This window comes from Henckelia pumila, chromosome 1, assembly GCF_033568475.1.
Source record: "Henckelia pumila isolate YLH828 chromosome 1, ASM3356847v2, whole genome shotgun sequence".
Taxonomy (NCBI): Eukaryota; Viridiplantae; Streptophyta; class Magnoliopsida; order Lamiales; family Gesneriaceae; genus Henckelia; species Henckelia pumila.
In genome coordinates, this window is record NC_133120.1 from 64873494 (window position 1) to 64898135 (window position 24642).

Below are 24642 nucleotides of genomic sequence, written 5' to 3' on the forward strand. Positions count from 1 at the left end.
AATTGTGTAGTGGCAAATGCAAGGAAATAAAGAGTGGTGGGATGAGGTGAAGTCAAGGAAAATATTAGATCATGAATAAAACTGGAGGTGGAAGTTGAATTGGAGTGCGAAAAATATAAAAATCTTAACTTACTTCCTGTGTTGCTTTCATTACCTTTGTTTGTATCCAGGAGCCAAGGCCTATATTACAAGCTTAGAAGTCCTATTGACCAAGTCATAGTTGTCCAATACACTAATGGAGAAAGTTGCGAGAATTGAGCTTCTGGACATTCGAGAGACACTTTCAATAAGTATGAATCTTAATCAAATCACACACACACACATCTCAATGCATTGAAACATGATTGGGTGTTCTTAATTTGATTTGAGCATGACTTTGAACCCCTTGTTACCTGAAAAGCTCTCATGATATGTGTGAGGAAGATTTTAACTTGGATAAAGTGTTTTGAAACATGGGTTGCGGATATTAGGATTTTGTGCAATTAACCAATTGCATGACTATATCCGAAATTTTGATTGGGTGGATTCTGAGGTTGGTTACTTCAATAATATTTCACGACTTAGTTGTTATTCGTCTTTTCTTTGTTGGATAATTTTTCTTTATTATGATTTTTTTTTCTATTTTTGCTCGGGATCAGAAAAATTCTAAGTTTGGAGGTTTTTGATAAGTGCAATTTATTGCACTTCTATTGCATGTATTTAACTTGGATTTTTTTTTCTAGAGTGGTATTATGAATTTTGTTGTTGTTTTGTCGTTTGTCGGAGACGAGGCAATAAGGAGGTGTTATGACATATATGAAGAATAAAAGAACCAAAATGGTGGTAAAAAGTGAAATGAGAGAAGAAAACAAAATCTAAAAACGTATAGGCCAGCAGCGGAGACGTACCCACGCAGAATTGTGGCACCCTAAAGCCTGCCCTACTAAAATTGAGACACGAAATCAACAATCCGGGCGCACCCGCGCAACTTCATGGCATCACGACGCTACTTGGATGGGGTATTTTTGGAAGTGTTGACTCTTAATTTAAAAGGTGAGATTAGCATGGAGATTAAGCGTCATTTATCAAGGGTTTCTACGCAGAACAGGGGGCAGCTATAGGTAGATAGAAGGGAGGGAAGAACGAAAATAGAAGAATGGAAAACAAGAGACTGAGATTGCATCGATCCACGGACGGAGAACGTGACTCTACCTTGTTCTAATTCTTCTCCTTCTTAGATTCTTATTATGATGAATTATTTTTAGAATATGTTTGTATTCCTTCATCTAGAGGGTCAACGTAGTGACACCGGAAATCATGTTTAGGATCTTTTGATATTGTTATCAGCTTCATTTAATTCATTTGTGTTTTTTTGAATTATTAATTTCGATTCTACTCGTCATAGGTCGATTGATTTATGTGTTTAAATTATTACTTGGGAGAGAAAATTCTAAAAAAGACATAGAAAAACACATCGTTAGCAATTATATATCCAGAAGGTGTATGATGTTATCGAAGCATTGAGAATTTCATGTTGTTCATGATTATTTAATATTAGATTGTTGGTAGGAATATCGCTGTCTATATTAGATAATTAATATTTGTTCGTCACTTGGGAAAGGGGATACTAATAATTGGATTCTAGGCTAATGAATTGAAAATTTTGCAATATAAACGTCGATAGAAAATAGACATGGTGGAAGGTCGAACAAAGTCGTTCTTCTAAAACTCTCTTATTAATTGATCACAATTATTTATTAGTCCCTGAACTTTGTAATTTATATAATCTAGAACCTTTTAATTGCAGTAGCTTTAAATAGGATTAATTTGGGTTAGTCACGATCATTCAGTCTAATATTAACTATTCAGTCTCAAAGAGAACGATATCTTTATAGTAACCCAGATTCCATTTTAAGATAATAATATGTTAAACATGATTAAGGGTTAGTAATTTCGGAGTGTTATTGGACTTCGGAAGAGAATATGGGCTTTTGAGTTTGGGCCGGATCGGAAGTTCCGATCCTAGCCACTTCGGAAGCTCATCGGAAGCACAGAGATCGGAAGCTCTGATCTTAGAACGGAAGTTCCGATCTCCAGCTGCCAGCAATGCTCAATGACTCAGCCACGATTTTGACAAGTATTGGACGTAGAGCAGATCGGAAGCTCCGATCGGGCGATCGGAAGTTCCGATCCTGGCGTGTCCTACATGCACGCAATGAGCTGGATCGGAAGCTCCGATCCCGAAATCGGAATTTCCGATCCTGGCCGAGAATTTTGCCTATAAATAGGGCTTCGCAGATTCATTTCTGAATTACGAATTCCCGAGTTTCTTTCTTCAGTTATATAGTGTGAGATATACACTTGAGGGCCCTATCGGTTATAATAAAGGTTCTGGAATAACCAAGGTGTGGTTATAGTCATCCGGGACTAGCGACTCCAAAGGGCTAACTACGGACGAAGGTATGTTTCGGGAATCTATTTAAGTTTTGGGATTACTTATTAGCTTAGTTAAGACTTATAGAATTTATGTAGTGATACGGTGAACTTTTAAATATAGGCTTGGAACCTAGGATCCTACTTTACTTGAACTAGCCTAGAGGTACGTACACATTGACTGAGATTGCCAGCGAGTATACATGTTTATATGTTGCATTTATTTGGCATTATTATATGGCATGATGTATGCTTTACCGTCTTCTATACTCATATGTCATGTGCATATACATGTTGAGCTTATACCTTGTTATACCTGACTATAGAGCCGCTCAGCTCTATACTCGATAGTCTGTCACTGAGAGTACCGCGACGGCGGGGGCATTTATGTCTGTCTACTCTGGTGTACTGGAAGAGTGTGGTTGCACCCAGAGGTTGATCCGTGCGGTGGCAGCACTCATGTGGCGCCGGTTCTGAGCATGACTTTTCAGATGACCCTATACCAGTCATCACCAGTCATCATGTTGCATGCATTATATACATATGTTTACTCATGTCTATGTACTGGGCGTTAGCGCTCACGTCCTAGTTGTTATCTTGGACACCTTATTTCATGGGGCAAGTCGCAGGATGGTCGGAGCTGGTAGTTCAAGGCAGGACTATGGAGCAGGAGCCTTGAGGATTTTATTATACAGGATTCGATATAGCTGTATAATGTTTAAGTTTTCGATTTGGTTGTATCACTACAGTATTAAGCCTGGACTATTTACTAAGCTGATATGTAAATTATGGATTATGTTTTCGCACGTTTTTACTCTGTTCCATATATTGTTGTATTAATTTTAATGCATGCTATTAGTTGCCAGTTAGTAGGTGATTTCATGTTGGGTCACTACATTTTTGGTATCAGAGCATGCTTAGATTTTGGGATTAGTACTTGGGATTTAGTTTAGTCTTGAGTAATTCTTGCGCATTTGGGATTTTAATGTGCAATTCTTTTCAGGATATGGCTGACGAGAGTCATGGTAGTGTTGGCCAGGGAGGTGGTCATCATCATTGTCATCATCGCCATCATGGTGATCAACATCGTCATCATGAGGGTAGACGTCGCTACTCTATTAATAAGTTCATGCAAGTAGGACCAAAACCTTTGGTGGGAGGCGAGAATCCTGAACAGGCGAGGAGTTGGATGTCTAAACTCGAGAGTACTTTTCGTGCTTTTGATTGTACTGAGGATCAGAAATTGGAAGTTCTAGAATTCGTTCTAGAGGATCGAGCACGTTTTTGGTGGGATGCCAAAGCTGCTCAGGCACGTACTGAGAGAGGACAGGTGACTTGGGGGGATTTCTGTCGGGAGTTCCAGAAATTGTATTTTCCTCCGACTGTTCGCCAAGCACGATCTATGAAGTTTCTTACTTTGAGGAAAGGATCAATGAATATTGATCAATATCAGCAAAGATTTCTTGGTCTGCTACCTTTCAGTCCTCATATTAATGAGAGTGATGCATCGAAGTAGATATCTTTCTACAAGGTTTGAACCAAGATATTTACTCTCAGGTTGTCGTCTGTGATGACCCGGTATCTTTTGAGACTTTAGTGAACCGTTGCCGTCTTGTGGAGAACAGCAAAAGACGAGCACAGTTGATGATGCCAGCATAGCCTAGTGGATCTTTTGAGCCTCGAGCTCAATCTGTTGTGCAATCTGGACCTATGTCTTCTTCTACTCCTACTACTTCATCTGGATCTCGTGGTTCACGAGGTATGTTCTGTTTTGGGAAGAAGAAGAAGAAGGAGGAGTTTTGTAGCCATTGTGGAGGGAAGCATCCTGCAGCTTCATGTCGGAGAGCTACTGGTGCTTGTTATATTTGTGGTCAGCAGGGACATCTGCAGAGAGATTGTCCTCAGCGCATGGGTTCTGCTAGTGGATCGGGATCACAGGTTGGATCTCAGGCTTCTATTGTTCCACGTCAGCAGCCAGCACCACAGAGTTCTTCTGGTTATCGTCCACAGACTCAAGGGCAGGTTTTTGCTCTGTCTCAGGAGCAGGCTACAGAGGGAAGCGATCGCATGTTGGCAGGTACCTTTTTGTTATGTGGTATTCCTGAACTTGTATTAATTGATACTGGAGCATCGCATTCCTTTATTTCTAGTCGATTTGTTAAGAGACATAGATTACCTTATGTATCATTAGATATGGATTTAGTTGTATCTACTCCGTTGGAGCAAAAGATAGTAACTAAGCGTCTAGTGATGGGTTGCCTTCTGGAGTTTGAGGGTAATGTGTTAATAGCTAATTTGATGATATTAGCGATGGCAGATTTTGACTGTATCTTGGGAATAGATATGTTGACTTTGTATCATGCTACTGTGGATTGTTATCAGTGTCTGGTACAGTTTTTATCCGGATGAGGGTGATAGCTGGTATTTTTATGGTGAGGGTGCGCGACCTCCGATGCCACTTGTTTCGGCTCTGAAGGCATGTCATGTCTTGGAGTCAGGTGGGGAGGGCTACCTCATCTATGCAGTTGATATGTCCACGAGTAGTACGGGTATTGATCAGTTACCAGTTGTCAGCGAGTTTCCTGATGTATTCCCTGATGAGATTCCTAGTTTTCCTCCGGTGCGAGAGGTTGAATTTGGTATTGATTTAGTACCAGGAACTACGCCTATATCCCGAGCACCTTATCGTCTGGCACCGTCCGAGATGAGGGAATTAAAACAGCAGTTACAGGATCTGCTTGATAAGGGATATATTCATCCGAGTGTTTCTCCGTGGGGAGCACCTGTGTTATTTGTCAAGAAGAAGGATGGATCGATGCGATTGTGTATTGATTATAGGCAATTGAATCGTGTCACCATCAAGAATAAGTATCCTTTGCCGCGGATTGATGATCTGTTCGATCAAATACAGGGTACTTCTGTTTATTCTAAGATAGATCTGAGATCTGGATACCACCAGATGCGGGTACGAGACTCAGATATATCTACGACTGCTTTCAGAACCAGATACGGGCATTATGAATTTCTGGTGATGCCATTCGGTTTGACGAATGCACCGGCAGTCTTTATGAATCTGATGAATCAGATATTTCGAGAATATCTGGATAGATTTGTCATCGTCTTCATTGATGATATTCTTGTCTATTCTCATGACAAGGATGAGCATGCACAGCATCTAAGGATTGTTTTACAGACGTTACGAGATAAGCAGTTGTATGCGAAATTGAGCAAGTGTGAATTCTGGCTTGATCAGGTAGTGTTTCTCGGTCATGTGATTTCTAATGAAGGGATATCTGTTGATCCTAGTATGATAGAGGCAGTGCTGAACTGGTCTCAACCGACGAAGGTTGCTGAGATTCGTAGTTTCTTGTGTCTAGCTGGATATTACCGTCGGTTCATCGAGAATTTTGCACAGTTGGCAAGGCCTTTGACTCAGCTTACACGGAAAGATGTTGCCTTCATTTGGTCCTCGGATTGTGAGGAGTCATTTCACGAGCTGCGTAGACGTCTTACTACTGCACCTGTGCTAGCTCTACCTTCTGGATCAGGAGGTTATGTTGTCTATACTGATGCATCTGGTCAGGGGTTAGGATGTGTTTTGACACAGCATGGACATGTTATTGCCTATGCTTCTCGACAGTTGAAGACGCATGAGAGTAATTATCCAGTGCATGATCTCGAGTTGGCCGCCATTGTATTTGCGCTCAAGATCTGGAGGCATTATCTTTATGGCGAGAAATTTGAGATATTCACGGATCACAAGAGTTTGAAGTATTTATTCACTCAGGCGGAGTTGAATATGCGACAGAGACGCTGGATGGATCTTCTGAAGGATTATGATTGTGAAATCAAATATCATCCAGGTTCTGTTAATCTGACTGCTGATTCCTTGAGTCGGCAGGTGAGACTTTCTGCACTTCAGACTAGTGAAGTATCTCATATGATTCAAGAGTGTTGTTCATTAAGTTTTACGCTCAAGCACAAGAAAGAGAGGAATGGGATTCGTTTGTATACTATTCTATTTGAGCCAGCATTGTATTCTCGGATCAGAGATGCTCAGATATCTGATGTTACGACTCAGAGTTTGGCACGTCTAGCCAATGGAGTTAATACATCTGGATTCCATTTTCAGGCAGATGGTTTATTGTGCCTATCTAATCGAGTGGTTGTACCTAATGATGCGGAGCTCAGGAACGATATTCTTTCTCAAGCTCACAGGAGTCGATTATCAGTCCATCCTGGAAGCATGAAAATGTATAAGGATTTGCGAACTAGATTTTGGTGGAAAGGGATGAAGAGGAGTGTGTATCAATTTGTTTCGAGATGTTTGGTTTGTCAACAGGTCAAGGCTGAACATCGACGACCAGGTGGATTACTGCAGAATCTTGAGATTCCCGAATGGAAGTGGGAGCACGTGACTATGGAATTTGTTACCCACTTTCCTATGACGTCACGTCAGTGTGATGCTATCTGGGTTGTCGTTGATCGTTTGACAAAATCAGCACACTTTATTCCTTATAACCGGGAGTATTCTTATGATCGTATGGCATGTTTATAGATCCAGGAAATAGTGCGATTACATGGGATTCCAGTGAGCATAGTCAGTGATAGAGACCCGCGATTTACCTCACGATTTTGGGGTAGTTTTCAGGAGGCGTTGGGTACCACTCTGAGTTTGAGCACTGCATATCATCCGGAGACTGATGGGCAGTCAGAGCGGACGATTCGTACGCTGGAGGATATGCTATGTTCTTCTGTCATGGATTTTAGCTTATCTTGGCAGGATCAGTTACCCTTGATCGAATTTGCCTACAATAACAGTTATCATCGTAGTATTGATATGGCACCTTTCGAGGCATTTTACGGTTGACGGTGTCGTACTCCGTTATTTTGGGATGAAGTCGGGGAACGACAAGTCGAGGGTCCTGAATTGGTGCAGCAGATTGTAGACAAGGTAGATTTGATCAAGCATAGGATCAAAGTTGCTCAAGATAGACAAGACAGTTATGCTAATATTCGCCGCAGGCCACTTCAGTTTGAGCCTGGTGAATATGTATTTCTCCGAGTATCACCTTTCAGAAAGGTGATGAGATTCGGCGTGAAAGGCAAGTTGTCTCCTCGTTTCATTGGGCCTTTCCAGATACTGGAGAAGATTGGAGATGTTGCATATCGTTTGGCTTTACCGCCAAATCTTTCCAGTATACACAATGTTTTTCATGTGTCGTTGCTTCGACAGTATATAGCTGATGAATCTCATGTGATTCAGTCTACTGATATTTAGCTAGAGCCAGATCTGTCTTTTGTTGAACGACCAATCCGTATCCTAGACAGAAAGGAGAAAGTTCTTCGGAACAAGACTATACCACTTGTGATGATACAGTGGCAGCGCCGAGGCGTTGAAGAAGCAACTTGGTAAACTGAAAGTCGTATGCAAGCGGAATATCCTGAGTTATTTTCTTTGTACTTTTGATTTACCATGTAAGATGTAATTACAGTTGTTGTAATAAAACATGGTTTAATGTTTCATATTGTTATCTTGATTTTGTCTTTAGATGTTATTTCGCGGACGAAATATCTAAAGGTGGAGAGAATGTAGTAACCCAGATTCCATTTTAAGATAATAATATGTTAAACATGATTAAGGGTTAGTAATTTCGGAGTGTTATTGGACTTCGGAAGAGAATATGGGCTTTTGAGTTTGGGCCGGATCGGAAGCTCCGAACCCAGATCGGAAGTTCCGATCCTAGCCACTTCGGAAGCTCATCGGAAGCACAGAGATCGGAAGCTCCGATCCTGGAACGGAAGTTCCGATCTCCAGCTGCCAGCAATGCTCGATGACTCAGCCGCGAGTTTTGACAAGTATTGGACGTAGAGCAGATCGGAAGCTCCGATCGGGCGATCGGAAGTTCCGATCCTGGCGTGTCCTGCATGCACGCAATGAGCTGGATCGGAAGCTCCGATCCCGAAATCGGAAGTTCCGATCCTGGCCGGGAATTTTGCCTATAAATAGGGCTTCGCAGATTCATTTCTGAATTACGAATTCCCGAGTTTCTTTCTTCAGTTATATAGTGTGAGATATACACTTGAGGGCCCTATCGGTTATAATAAAGGTTCTGGAATAACCAAGGTGTGGTTATAGTCATCCGGGACTAGCGACTCCAAAGGGCTAACTACGGACGAAGGTATGGTTCGGGAATCTATTTAAGTTTTGGGATTACTTATTAGCTTAGTTAAGACTTATAAAATTTATGTAGTGATATGGTGAACTTTTAAATATAGGCTTGGAACCTAGGATCCTACTTTACTTGAACTGGCCTAGAGGTACGTACACATTGACTGAGATTGCCAGCGAGTATACATGTTTATATGTTGCATTTATTTGGAATTATTATATGGCATGATGTAAGCTTTACCGTCTTCTATACTCATATGTCATGTGCATATACATGTTGAGTCTATACCTTGTTATACCTGACTATAGAGCCGCTCAGCTCTATACTCGATAGTCTGTCACTGAGAGTACCGCGACGACGGGGGCATTTATGTCTGTCTACTCTGGTGTACTGGACGAGTATGGTTGCACCCAGAGGTTGATCCGTGCGGTGGCAGCACTCATGTGGCGCCGGTTCTGAGCATGACTTTTCAGATGACCCTATACCAGTCATCATGTTGCATGCATTATATACATATGGTTACTCATGTCTATGTATTGGGCGTTAGCGCTCACGTCCTAGTTGTTATCTTGGACACCCTATTTCATGGGGCAGGTCGCAGGATGGTCGGAGCTGGTAGTTCAAGGCAGGACTAGGGAGCAGGAGCCTTGAGGATTTTATTATACAGGATTCGATATAGCTGTATAATATTTAAGTTTTTGATTTGGTTGTATCACTACAGTATTAAGCCTGGATTATTTACTAAGCTGATATGTAAATTATGGATTATGTTTCCGCACGTTTTTACTCTGTTCCATATATTGTTGTATTAAGTTTAATGCATGCTATTAGTTGTCAGTTAGTAGGTGATTCCATGTTGGGTCACTACAATCTTACTCATCCTTTATTAAAACTTGATTTCGTGCGCTTCGAGCGAAGAAAATAAGAAACAATTTTTTGGATAGAGATCGAGACCCTCATTCTGAATTGCCAATTCCTCAGCTTCTCTTTCATTTAGTCTTTAGTTTTAAGTCTTTCTAGGCGTTGTCTCGAGGGTAGGGCAATAGCAAAGCGCTACCGGGGTCGTAGCAAAGTTGTTCCTAGAGTTTGGGGTCATCTCTATCAGTGGGCTAACGACGGACACAGTTATACTCCGAGATTTTTGATAAGTTTAGGAGTATCTATTAACTTAGTTAAGGCTTTTAGAATTATATAAGTGATATGGTATACATTTGATTATAGACTTGGATACTAGGATGTTCACGTACACTTAACCTATATAAAGGTACGTTAATACTGACTAAGATATCCAGTTGAGTATGAATTCTTATGTGTTGCATTTTACCTGCCATGATATGCATGTATTTATGTTCATGTATCACGTTGAGTCATATCTCCTTCGATATAGTCATTTATAGTAGGGCCGCTAAGCACTAGTCGTGAACAGTGGGACATCATGAGTCACAATGTTTTCATATCCACGTTCGGATTTATGCATGCTGGTATCTAGAAGGCTATCTCCGAATTGGTACTATGCACTCTAGAGCCACCAGTCTGAGCATGAGCTTTCTTTGTTGATGCAGTTACCCATTTCATGTCATATGCATGTACATATAGATTTGTATACTCATATTTTTGTACTCGGCGTTAGCACTCACGTCCTTGTTCTTCATCTTGGACACCTCATTCCATGGGGCAAGCTTCAGGCTGGATGATTCTAGCAGGAGTGGTCCTTGAGATGAGGAGCAGTGCATCATTTTCGAGTTTATTTCTGTTGTTTCATTTGTGTTGTTGAGTATGATACACTGTTCGATTTGGTGGTATAATAATATACAATTGATTTTTTTTATTTTTATCTGATGTTTTTAGTTAATTTAATTCCATGCTTAAAATACTAATTAGTAGGTGATTTTGGGAGCGGGTCACTACATACATCATGTTGGCAGGACCGTTCCTATTTGGAGGCCGAAGAGCCGTTCGACTTGGGCCCTTTTTTTTTTGGGGCCCATAATTTTGAAAAACAATTATTATATAAAAGTGTAAATTGATCTAATATAAATTAATTATTCTTGGGCTTTTTTCATTCATATCTCAGAAAATTATTTTTTTCTTGTCTACTGCCTAATATAAACTTTTTTTTTATTATTCTGGGCTTTTTGATAAATTTATTTATGATGTTTATTATTCCTATGTCACTTGATAATTTTTTTTCAAATATAAATTATTTTTCTCGTGCCCAATATAAACAAAAAATATTTTTATTCTCTAAATTTATTATATATTAGTGTAATTGGACCAATATAAAAACATATTTTCTGACTCATAAAGGTTGTTATGATATTAATGAGCACGATTTATTTTCGGAGTTGACATTCTTGAAGTTCTCATTACCAAGAGAAACAAAATCGACAATGGATGTAGTGAATTACTTGAAAAAAAAATTGATGGATATTTCTCAAATACTCATATTGCTTATAAAATCTTGTTGACTATAATTTTTACAGTTGTAAGTGCAAAACAAAATTTCTCAAATTTAAATATTTTCAAAACATTTCCTCAATAAACCATGTTATATGAAAATATTGAATGAATTGGTTATGCTATTAATTGAGAAAAAAATTCCTGAACAATTTGATCAATATTGTTAGCTCTAAACTGTTAGACGAGTTATTTTATAGTAATCATTTTGTACATGTTTGATCTTATTACTTAATTAAAATAGAAATATTTTGACTATTGCACAGTTCTTAAATCTAAAAATTTGTTATTAGTCTAAAAGAATATGAACACACATTATGATTTAGGGGCCTCTTTTAAAAGTTAGACTCAGGCCAAAAAAATTTTAGGATCGGCCCTGCATGTTGGACCTAAAAAAGTTCACAAATTTCGAAACGTGCTTGCCCATACATGATTGATTATTTATCTCAGATGCACTTCTTTCATTCATGTTAAAGCCTAATCCGGTCTTATCACAACCTGCTTTTGCATTCCATGTAGTTGATCTAATGAGATAAAAGACTTATTGTAAGTGTTGATTAAATTCATCAACCTTTGATTCTCTGACATTATTACTTTGAATTTAGTTCTCATGTTGGTGTTCTCAATCATTAGTAAACTTAAATGGGCTTCTATACTGTCACACCTGGTGGAATTATCACAGTCCAATTGATCTGACTTATTTGGAAAGCTCTTTCTTTCTGCTTTGAATTCCTCGAACTCATGAGATAGCTATCATACTCTTTTATCGTGTTGTCTAGTGCAGTTATGAGATCATCATGTGTGAAGTTATCAAAATTGAAATTAGATATTACATCATTTTCTTCAATGTTTTTCTTTTCATCATCATTGGCCATGAAGCACAGGATTGGTTCTTGGCTTCATAGACTTTCTATGCAGCAGTATTCTTCATATGATTTAGTCCATTGGCTCCTGTCTTGCTCAATTTCTCATTCTCCTCGCCTAACTGAATCAGTTTCTTCCAAATATATTTTGGATTTGAATTTTTCTAAAAATGTTGTTATCCAGAGTGTTGTAAAAAATTTCTTTGGCAATATTTTCAATGTTGGCTAGCTTCTTATCTTCACTGGTCCATTTACTCCTTGGTTTCTCAATGATAATTGGATCATCTATCAACACTTGCCACATATCATCATTTAAGGCTACAAGATGTACTTATATTATCAATCTCCATTCCTCAAATCTTCCAAAGAAAACATAAACATCACATTAGATAGGGACATTTGTATGAATAACTTCATAAGTTAGAAAGATCCTCTCTATGATATATCTTGTTAGGATCAGGAATGTGTGTAGAAGGGAGGTGAATACAAACTTAATACAAAATTTACTTATTTTAGTTACTGAGAAACTTCAGTTTGGATTGGAAGTTGAAGTCTATTATTTCTCGGTTGTCGATGTTAAATGACTAACAAATATTATATGTGAAAATAAGTCAACTGACGGATTTGAATGAACTAGAAATGGCTAGAGGAAATGATGACTAAAAGTAAGTACATAATATATGATTCTGGATGTTTGGAGATTTCAATCACTCCTACATCACTCCTTCCACTCACTGTAAAGTTTATCACTAGAAGACTATGAACATTACAATATTCATTTATAAGACCCCGATTCAATTAAGACTTGTCATTCTACCTAAACAAAAACTCATAGCACCTTGAATGAAGAATGCAGTCCTCGATTGATCCTTTTACAATGTGTTTACAACACCTCGACTGATCTATTACAATTATATCACAACTCAAAACTTAGCAAAATATGATCCTACATTTGATCAGATATACAACAATGTAAAGTGGGCTTAGAACAGTTGACATCAGTAGCTCTTAATTACTTCAGTTGACATCATGATTCAGTTTGTGTGTTTGAGAGTCAGGACGACACCCGTCAACTGATATTGAACTTGATATTTATAGCTGATTTACGGTCATAATATTAAAATCTTGATAAGCATCCAAAGATAATAGCCGTTGTATTTGTATTTTAGTGCACGACATCATCCCTGACCTCCGTACCAAAGTTAGTACGCCTACACTTTTCCATGTAGCAGCTTGTACTTGAAAACTTATCCAAAATGTTAACTTAATTGAATATTTTTTGAGATTATATGTTGAGTCTCTTAATTGATGACCATTCAATTGATCTCTAATTCAATTTACTTGCTTGGTCCAGTTATGGTCATTCAGTTCACTTTAGATATCTTCAGTTGTCTTTATAGTCCAGTTTGATTGTCTTGTCCAGTTGAGTAACGTCGTCCAGTTGAGTAGCTTGTTTGGTTGAGTAAATTGCTAAGTTCAGTTCATTGAGAAGTTTAGTTACTCAATTCAGTTTAGTAACTCGGTTAGGTTTGTGGATAGCTATTTCGGTTCTCATGTAAAAATTTTCTCTCCAGTTTGTTAACACAAAAACTATAAATTCTCTAACAAAAATAATTCTACACAAACCGCAAACAAATTCTAATTATCAAACAAGTCAAAGACTTTATCAAAAATTTCAGCACAATCAAAATTTATATCAGTCAATGATCAATTTGGCTATCAATTTACTCACCAAATACTTTGTAATATTTTTTAATGTTCTAGTATGAGTACTTTTATAACATGTGGAAAGAGTCTGAAATGAATATTTTATTCCTAAAATTTCTCAAGTTTTGAAAAGATTTTATTTAATATCTTTTGCCTTTCTTGGACATGAAGTAACATATAGTAACTTTTATATAAGTTATTTATTTCCTTAAATAAGTTGATTTGAGATTTTGTTAAGCTAATTATAATATCATATCTAACGTATATCTTTTTTTATTTGTGTAGATTTGATATGATCAAATCAACAGAATCCTACGCCTACAAGAAAACATGTTGAAGAAGGATTCTTGTGTTATTTAAGAGGATGTACGTGCAACAAGAGGAGAGACCAACTAATTGAGATTTTCTCAATAGCTTCACGTACGTACATTGAGAGGAGAACTGAAGATCCTCTGAAGCTCGTATCGTTCGTGATTGCTTGAAGCCTTGAAGAACACTTGAAGATCATTGATCGAGAAGTGTGCTGCTCATGTGTTTTTGCTTCAAGGATTTTTCTCCTTGTCTCGTTTTATTATTCTATCTTGCATAGAATTTTTAGGAGAACTTTTATTGTTTATTTTCTCACTTGTGTTGAGAAAATTGATTTTATAATAATCACTAGTTTTAGGGTTTGTAAAACCCTTTGAATTATTTTTCTAGTGAAAGTTTTGCCCAAAATACTCTTGCTTAATAATCTGAGTATATTTATTTGGTTTTTTGTTTATTTTATTCACGCTTTAATTATTTTCCGCTACATATTACTCGAGGTGTTATTGAAGGTGTTGTCAGCACCTTGTGATAACAACTAAAACTGTATATGTGCAACTCTTATTCCCTTACAAGTGGCATCAGAGCCATATTATTGATACACTAAGAACTGATCCTGGTTTGTTTATTTTATTACAGGGAATAAGATGGACTCATCTTCTGTTGGGAACTAGTTTTTGAAACCTCTGGTTCTTGAAGGCACGAATTATGCATTGTGGAAGACGAGGATGCGATATACTATCAAAGCGATGGATGTTCGTGCTTGGCAAAGAATTTTGAATGGTTGGACTCCTCCAAAGATGCTAGATCCAAAAGGAGAATATATTCTCAAGCCAGAAGCAACTTGGATGGCTGAGGAAACACAAAGTTCAAGCTACAATCCTAAAGCTATCAATGCGATTTTTTCATCTGTGGATATGAGAATGTTTGGACTCATAGCTAACTGCACCATTGCTAAAGATGCGTAGGAAGCTCTTCAAGAACATTGTGAAGGATCTGATAGTGTGAGAAGTACGAGAATGAGATTACTAAACAAAATATTTGAGAATATCAGGATGGGTGAGAATGAGACTATTGATGATTATGATAAGAGACTAAAGGATATAGCTACAGAGGCGCATGCTCTTGGAGGACCTATTTCTAGTGAAAGTATGGTGAACAAGGTTCTTCGATCTTTGCCCAAGAGATTCAATGGCAAGATCTGGGCGCTTGAGGAAGTAAAAGACACCTCAAAGATGAAGATGACTGAACTGATTAGTATTCTTCAAGTTTTTGAGATGAACCTTACATCACAAGAGAAGGATAAAGGGAAATCAAGAGCTCTTCAAGATTCAAAGCCCTCATATGAGGAGTATGTTCAGTTCTATCAAGAATTTCATCAGTCTGATTTAGATGATGATTCGATCTCACTCATGACTAAAAAATTCAATGACTATCTAAAGAAGATGAAAGAGACAAGAAAGACGGATAAAAAACTCAAGGCGCCAATGTTCTCTAACAAACCTTTGAGAATTACTGGACCAGAACAGTCACCAAGGAAACCTACTGATACTCCTAAACCTCGATTGATTTTGGAAGGGAAGAAGAAGTCACTATCAAAAAAATTTAGGCACGGTAGAGTGTCATGCTTGTCAAAACTTTGGACATTATGCCAATGAGTGTGCTAACAGGCTTAGGAAAGGAATGAATACGCTTTTAAGTGATGAAGAGTCTGATGAAGAAGAACATGAGGATAAAGAAAGCCACACTGCCCTATCTGCCCTACTGGAAAGCAAAAAGAAATTTCAAGTAAATCCCTTAGCTGTTGCCGCAGGTGTTGCCACACCTGGTCGTAACACCTCCCAAAGGTCAGTCTGTTTAAATTCTTCCATTACTGATAATGTGTGTAATAATGATTCAGGTGATGAGACAATATCCATGGAAGAAGCTCAGATGATGTTTGAAGAGTTACATGCTGATTGAATTGAAAGGAATAAGATGAATACTATTATTTGAAAAGAAAATTCTGATCTAAAGGCTGATGTGTCAAGGCTTGAAGTTATGCTGAGTAAGAAAGACATGGAATTAAGTCAAGTAAAAGAAGAACTCGGAAAGCAAAAGCTACATTGTCCAAGTTTAATTCAAGCACTACCAAGCTTGATTCTCTACTCATGATGGAAAGATATGGTACAGCTGGTTTAGGTTTTGAAAACAACACATTTGAGGTTGGTGAAAGTTCAAAAGGCCTGATAAGTGCCTTTTGTGCAAGTAATTTGTGTTGATATTATTGGATAATTGCTTGGTTTCGAGCTGTATTATGTGGAAGTTGTTGTTGTTTTTGTTGGATGTCAGGAATTACAGGAAATAATGAATGTATGATAGAAGAAATCATAGAAGTCAAGAAAAGATCGAAGCAAGCGAAGATGGTTCGTAGTTTCAAGAAACCTGGACAGACGACTATACGCGCCCGCGCCTGTCGTGGTGCGCCCGTGCATCAACTGAAGTGAAACTCAACAATTTTTCCACAGGAAGCTATGCGTGCACGCGCCTGGTGTGGTGTGCCCGCGCGTGAAGTCGAGTTACTAAGTGTCTGAGACAGTGTACTATGCGCGCCCGCCTTTTCTGTGGTGCGCCCGCGCGTCGTAGTCTGTATGACGAAATGCTGTGTTTAATTTTGGGAATTTTAGGATATTTTTGGAAGGTGTTTGGACGAATCTTAAGGGCGTATTTAAGGGTTTTTCAGACCTAATGAGAGGGAGGAAGCGGCTGAAAGAGTGGGTGCCCAGTGAGCCAACTTGTGGCTATGGGCTTTGATGACTCTTTGTACAAACGATCTTTTGTTTAATATAATTTACACTTTTATTAATGGCAATGACTTTATCTTTCTTCATATTGTTATATTGTGATATACTATTGTTGTTTTGATAAAGACCTTGAATATACTATAGTGTATGTAAGATGTGGTAGAACATGGGGATGTCTATCATGAAATACATCTTATAGTCACTGTATATTCTAAACTGTTCCTAGTCGATTGAGCCGTCCGATAATAAGGATAAGGATCGCTCGAGTTTGAGACTAGCATTTGCGATGCGGAGTACCACGTTTCATTGGTAGGGAACATGGAGATGTTCGAAGCATGCAAATGGATATTCATAGGATGAATAATCGAACTACCCTATCCGGACTTTCCAAGTGGTTATCACTTATCGAGTGGATAAAGTCCGCGGTTTTGGTTGTACACCATTAGTCCTTACTACTTGAAACATCATGGAGACTCTATATGCTAGTACTGTGCTTTGACTCGTTTACCGACTCTATGGGGGTCATCAGGTATCGGGATTGGGTACAGTTACAACACATATAGGAGTCGATGCATTGTTGTCAAGGATTCACCACATACTTGCGAGTGTGGATATCCTATGCGATCTGAGGAGATATTAGTGTGACGAATCTCTGGCCAGAGTACTTGATGTGATTTAAGAAATGGTTTCTTAGTAGCACATGCGATGTCACTAATTTGATCTTCAAGATGTATTGCATAGTTATCGAATCTTGAGCGACTCTCGATATACCAATGGTTGTTGATTCGATCGGGATATATGGATGAAGGGACCGTACTGTACGCTAACCAAAATCTACTGGTTCTTGTAGGCACTATCAGTGATACCTAGGGAATCATGGGGCGATGTTGCTAGGCGCTTTACCATGATTCGTTGGGCAAGTCGGAAATCGTTGTTCCGAGTCACAAGGAGTTGTGAGCCCACGGCTAGCTGTATCCCTGAACCATTGAGGGTCACACAGTGTAATGGAGTTTTAATCCCCGTTGAGATAGTTAAATTTAAAGAGTTAAATTTAATGAATAAAGAAGTTGGACTTCTTAAATAAGAGTAAGGGAGTAGGATTTCCTAAAATGACATAGGGATGTACATTTTTGGAAATCACTGAATTCGGATTCAGAAAAATTTATCTTGACTTTAAAATGTGCAGAAATGGTTTCTGTGCACATTGGTAAAATCGGTTTATCAATCGGAGTCACGATGAATTTTATATTAATTTCTGAACATGCGGGCTTTGCTTGTCGGGCCTCAACTTATGACTAATGGGCCCTAAGGTGTTAGTGGCCTGCATTATAAATAAGTTATTACAGTACAGAAATTACAACACAACAGGTCATTATTTTGAGACAGAGTTTTCGAAAAAAAAACCTAGCCTCTCTCTCAATAATTCGGCCGATCACCCCTCCCTCTCTGTCAGAGAAAACTCCGGTCTGTGATTTTGAATTGCAGTCAGGAATAACGAATCAGATTCGTTTAATCTCTTCGCAGAAAAACTTCTGATAGATTTTCTAGTGCAATCTATCAGAGGGATTAAAACCTCATTCGTGGACCTGATTGAAGGAGTTCATCAGTTCCTGGGAGATACAAGAAGCGCAGAGAAATCTGTGTGGTGTCCAATAATCTCGCTTCGATATTGAAGGTAAAATTTAATTAATTGTTATTTGAATTTTACACACACTTATAATTTAATCGTTGAATGGTTGATACCCACACCATGGAATTGTTCCATGATAAAATTTTTAAACTTCCGCTGCACCGGGTATCAATCGTGATTGATCTGAACGCCAGTTTTACAACAGCGGCCACAACACAAAAATAATCTTGAGAGAAAAGTCGTTAAAGTTTCGATCGAGATTTGGAGTTGCTTGGAACGAAGACGAAGACTTTTCAACCGGACACGGAAGAAAGACTTCGGATTTGTTATCTTTACTTTATTTATTTCTTTTGAGATTGAATTATGTTTGAATTTCTGAACATGATTTATATTGTTATGAATTTTATTATGAACTAAACTTTTTAAGTCTAGAGGTCGATGTAGCCTGGTCAAGACATATTTATGAATTGTTGATTTTTATGAATTGAGTTCTTCTAAATTAATTGTGATTCTAGGTTTGATAGTCTTTTCAATTTATTGGCCATAAATTGATTTGTCATATTTATTCAGAATCCGGCACTCGGGAGAGGGGATTTAGAATAAGATCAATAGAATTCACACTTTTAATTGTTTATATGACTCGGGAGAGCTTATAACTTTAATAGAACCTAAAAAGAACATTGTTTCACACATATCATTACAAGTAGATTTTTTATAGGGATATTGAAATCGATCTGTAATTGATACATTCTATTTGATACTCGGGAGAGGGAAATAGTATAATCTATGTGTTCTTGGTTATTAATTTAAATGAATTCATGAAAATAGATTGATTGGGATTGAATATTGTTGAGACCAGGTGAAATCAAACCTCTAGACTATTTTTCTCTGATTGATAATCTCTAAAGGATTGTGTTTGTGCGCGCTTTTCAATTTTCTCTATTTATTTAATTTGTCATTAACCCCTCTAAAATTTAATTTTCTAAATAAAATTAAGACTATTTTAATTGCAAGTATTGAATATTTTCAAATTATTCCCTGTGGGATCGACACTCTCTCTTTCACTTTACTAAAACTAGACACTCGTACACTTGCGAGTAATTTTTCACAACAAGTTTTTGGCGTCGTTGCCGGGAAATAATTTTGATTAATTTTTAGTCTTGTTACCAATTAGTCGAAGTTTTAATTTAGAGCTTTTCTTTATTTTAATTTAATTACTAATAATTTGTTATTGTTCTTAATTTCAGTTTATGCGAAGATCTCAAAGTGCGAATTCTTTGCTCTTTGATCCAGAGATTGAACGAACTGCACGAGCTTTGAGAAGAGCTAGGAGAGAAGAACAACTTAACATGGCTGAAGAAAATGTTAATGAATTGCCCTTGGTGCCAATTAGAGATCATTTCAGGCCGACGATCCAGGCTCACTATTCTGGAATCGCTCGAGGGACAATAAATGCCAACAACTTTGAGTTGAAGCCGGCATTAATTAACATGGTTCAGCAGAACCAATTCAATGGAACTGCCACTGCTGATCCTCATTTACACTTGCACACTTTTTTAGAGATTACTGATACTGTTAAAATAAATGATGTTTCTGAGGATACAATACGCTTACGTTTGTTTCCTTTTTCTCTCAGGGACAAGGCACGGAGTTGGCTGCAGGCATTGCCGCTAGGATGCATAACAACTTGGGAAGGCATGGCTGTGAAATTCTTAGAGAAATTCTTTCCACCATCCAAAGAAACCCAGCTGAAGATTAAGATCAATACCTTTCAACAGCATGATTCAGAACAGCTATATGAGGCATGGGAAAGGTACAAAGATTTGTTAAGGCGTTGTCCTAATCATAATATTGCAGATTGGGAAGAAATAGAGTTTTTCTACAATGGATTAAATACGCATACAAGAATGTCGGTGGACTCTGCTGCTGGAGGTACCATATTTGCCAAGGACCCCGTTCAGGCTTATGATATGCTGGAACAGATGACTATCAATAGTTATCAATGGTCATCTGAACGTACGGGAGTCAAGAAGGGAGTGTACAGTGTGGATCCTCTTACATCCATTAATGCACAGTTATTTGCGTTGAGTACACAAGTTGCTTCTCTGAACAAGGTGAATATCGCAGAACCTGCAGGTGTATCAGTTGCCATAGAAGAATCTCATCCACCTAAGGAAGCTCAATATATCAATCCTAGAGGCTATGGAAATTATCGAGGTAACCCTCCTCCTAATACTTATCATCCTGGTTTACGTAACCATGAAAACTTTTCTTATGCCAACAACAAGAATGTGTTGAAACCCCCTCCGGGATTCAATACAAATCATGGGTAAGGTAAAGCGTCGTTGGAAGATGTGGTGTCTACATTTGTTACTGAATCTAATAAGCGAATGTCGAGGACTGAAACTCGAATGGACAGCATGGAGACACACATGTGCAGTTTGGGAGCTATGATGAAATCAATGGAGACACAGATTGGACAGCTTGCACATACTTTGAAGGATCAAAACAGAGGGCAGTTTCCCAGCAATACTGAAGTGAATCCAAAAGAACAATGCAAAGAAGTTGAGTTAAGAAGTGGGAAGAAGTTAGAAGCTGAAGAAAAGCGCAGAGAAAAAGAAGTAGAAGAACCAGTGGCTGAAGAAATTGTGGTTTAAGAGCCCAAGAAGGAATCTAAATCTAAACCGATGTACAAGCCACAACTTCCATACCCACAGCGGTTTAAGAAGAAGGCACTTGATGAGCAATTTTCCAAGTTTCTAGATATCTTTAAGAAGATACACATCAATATTCCATTTGCAGATGCCTTGGAACAAATGCCTAACTATGCAAAGTTCATCAAAGATGTAATGTCCAAGAAGAGGCGATTGCAAGAAAATGAAGTGGTGAATTTGACAGAAGAGTGTAGTGCAATCCTGCAGAAAAAATTGCCACAAAAGCTTAAGGATCCAGGGAGTTTTACTATCCCTTGTTTTATTGGTGGTTCTAAAGTTAATCGAGCTTTATGTGATTTAGGAGCAAGTATTAATTTGATGTCTTTTTCTGTCTACAGGACTTTAGAGCTTGGAGAAGTCAGGGCAACCACCATCACTTTACAGTTGGCTGATCGGAGTCTCACATATCCTTGAGGTATTGTGGAGGATGTTTTGGTGAAGGTCGACAAGTTCATCTTTCCCGCAGATTTCGTAATTTTTGACATGGATGAAGATGAAGAAACTCCTTTGATCTTTGGACGACCCTTTCTAGCTATTGCACGCGCACTGATCGATGTCCATAAAGGAGAGCTCACACTTCGCATTGGTGGTGAAGCTGTGATTTTCAACATTTATCATACCATGAGGGGGCCAAGCGAGGTGAGTACATGTAAGAGCATTGAAATTGTTAATTCTCATAATTCCTTTTCATGTGCAGGAAGTACTGACCCACTAGAAAGGTGTTTGGTGGAGAACGAGGTGGTTGATAAGGAAGAAGATTGGGAGTTACATGAACAAAAAGTATTCCTAGACAGCGCTCCGAAAGAAACAATGGTGAGTTCTAAGGAATCTGAAGCATTGGAAAATAGTGCACCTGAGGTATCTCCTGAAACTCATGATCTGAAAGCATAGCCTGCGCACCTATGTTATGAATTCCTTGGTGAAAATTCTACTTGTCCTGTTATTATATCTGCTCATTTGTCTGCTGTAGAAAAAGATAAATTGTTGCGAGTTCTGAGAAAATTTAAAACTTCTTTAGGGTGGTCAATTTCTGACATTAAGGGTATTAGTCCAACAATTTGCATGCATAAAATTTTGATGGAAGAGTCTTATACTCCTTATGTTGATCATCAGAGGCGGTTGAATCCTGCCATGAAAGAGGTAGTTAAGAAAGAAGTTTTAAAGTTGTTGAATGCGGGAGTGATTTATGCTATTTCTGATAGTAGTTGGGTATCTCCGGTTCAAGTGGTGCCTAAGAAGGGTGGGATTACTGTAGTTAAAAACGAAAATAATGAGTTAATCTCCACACGTACAGTAACTGGCTGGCGAGTTTGTATAGACTATAGAAAGTTGAACAAAGCTACTCGTAAGGATCATTTTCCAATTCCTTTCATTGATCAAATGATTGATAGACTTTCTGGTTATTGCTATTACTGCTTCTTAGATGGTTATTCAGGTTATAATCAAATTGCTATAGCACCAGAGGATCAGGAGAAAACTACTTTTACGTGTCCCTATGGCACGTTTGCTTTTAGGAGGATGCCTTTTGGATTGTGTAATGCACCTGCAACTTTTCAACGGTGTATGATGGCGATTTTTGTAGATATGGTGGAGGACGTGATGGAAGTTTTTATGGATGACTTTTCCGTATTTGGTACCTCTTTTGATCATTGCTTGCATAATTTGTCTCTTGTTTTGCAGAGGTGCCAGGAAAAGAATTTAGTGCTAAATTGGGAAAAATGCCACTTTATCGTGCAAGAGGGCATTGTCCTTAGACATAAAGTGTCATCCAATGGATTAGAGGTGGATCGAGCTAAAGTGGTTGCAATTGAGAAGCTTCCACCTCCGAAGAACATAAAGGGCATCAGAAGTTTTTTAGGCCATGCAGGGTTTTATAGGCGTTTCATCAAGGATTTTTCTAAAATCACAAAACCCCTGTGTAATTTACTTGAAAAAGATTCTACATTCATTTTTGATGATGATTGTTTGCAGGCCTTTGAAAAGATAAAGACGGCGTTGACCATAGCACCCATCATGATTGCACCGGATTGGAAGGAGCCCTTTGAGCTTATGTGTGATGCTAGTGACTATGCAGTGGGCGCTGTATTAGGCCAGAGGAGAGATAAGATTTTCAGAGCCATATATTATGCCAGCCGCACCATGGATGCCGCCCAGCAAAACTACACTACTACAGAAAAAGAGATGCTTGCAGTAGTTTTTTCTTTTGATAAATTTCGTCCATATTTAATTGGTACTAAAGTAGTTGTTTATACTGACCATGCAGCGATTCGCTACTTGTTTGCCAAAAAGGACGCTAAGCCACGCTTGATAAGGTGGATCCTACTGTTACAAGAGTTTGACTTTGAAATCAAGGATAAGAAGGGAAGTGAAAATCAAGTTGCAGATCACTTATCGAGATTGGAGTTAGAGAACGTGAAGGAGGAGGAAAGCATAAAGGAACTGTTTTCGGATGAACAGATCTTTGAGGTAAGTTCCTATACCTCTTGGTTTGCTGATATAGCGAATTTTTTGTCTTGTGGTGCTATGCCTCCAGAGTTGAATCGACATCAAAAGAAGAAGTTTTTCCATGACGTTAAGTGATAAGTGCATTTTGTGCACTTAATTTGTATATGGTTTTACTTGACTTTTGGAATTTATTGGTAGATATTGCGTGAAATTGTTGTTGTTTTTGTGTTTGTAGGAAGTTATGGATTTTGATGTGTTCAAGTGGAAATAAGCTTACAAGATGGAAGTTTACAAAGAAATTCAAGAGTTGGAAAAGTGAAGAAAAAAAGGCTGAGTTCGAGCTAGAGGCGCGCCCGCCCTATCCTTAGGCGCGCCCGCGCTGTTACTGAAGAGTTCAAGATAAAGAGTCAAGCTGAGAGCGCGCCCGCGCTTACCCTAGGCACGCCCGCGCCATTGAGGAATTTTTAAAAGTATGTTTTGCGAGTTGAGAGGGCGCCCGCCCTGTTTTCGGCGCGCCCGCGCCGTCGTCTGTTTGGAATATTAGAGTCCGATTGTTTATGGAAACTTTGGGGATATCTTTGGTATTTTTTTGGACGATTTTTAGGTCATATTTAAGAGATTTTTCGAAGTCATAGGAAGGATCTATCAGCCACCAATACACACAATATTCGAGAGAGCACTTCTGTGAGTTTTTTGGAGTTGAAGAACTGAAGATTGCTTGGAACGAAGACGAAGACTTTTCGACCGGACACGGAAGAAAGACTACGGCTTTGTTTCTTCTTTTTATTTTCTTTTGATTGTTGAATTATGTTTGAGATATTAAACATTATTTGGTTTTTATTGAATTCAAGCATGAACTAAATTTTTCTGGTCTTGAGGTTGACGTAGCTTGGTTGAGACATATTCATGAATCTTTGATTTTAATAAACTGAATTTTTATAGATTAATTGTGTTTCTAGAATTGAATGTCTTCTTAATTTATTGGCCATAAATTGAGTTGTTATATTTACTTAGAATCATTGCTCGGGAGAGGGGATTTTGAGTAGGATCAATAGGAACTACACTGTTAATTATTTATATAGCTCGGGAGAGTATATAGCTTTAATAGAACCTTTAAGGAACATCATTTTACACATATCACTACATCTAGAT

At 38.3% G+C, this 24642-nt stretch overlaps 1 non-coding gene across 1 annotated transcript; it reads right to left on the minus strand.

Moving 5' to 3' along the window:
- Nucleotides 1–20077: 20077 nt before the first annotated feature.
- LOC140876998 (small nucleolar RNA R71) lies at nucleotides 20078–20183 on the minus strand. Its single transcript, XR_012149220.1, has one exon. It is a non-coding gene; the product is annotated as a small nucleolar RNA R71 (small nucleolar RNA).
- Nucleotides 20184–24642: the final 4459 nt, after the last annotated feature.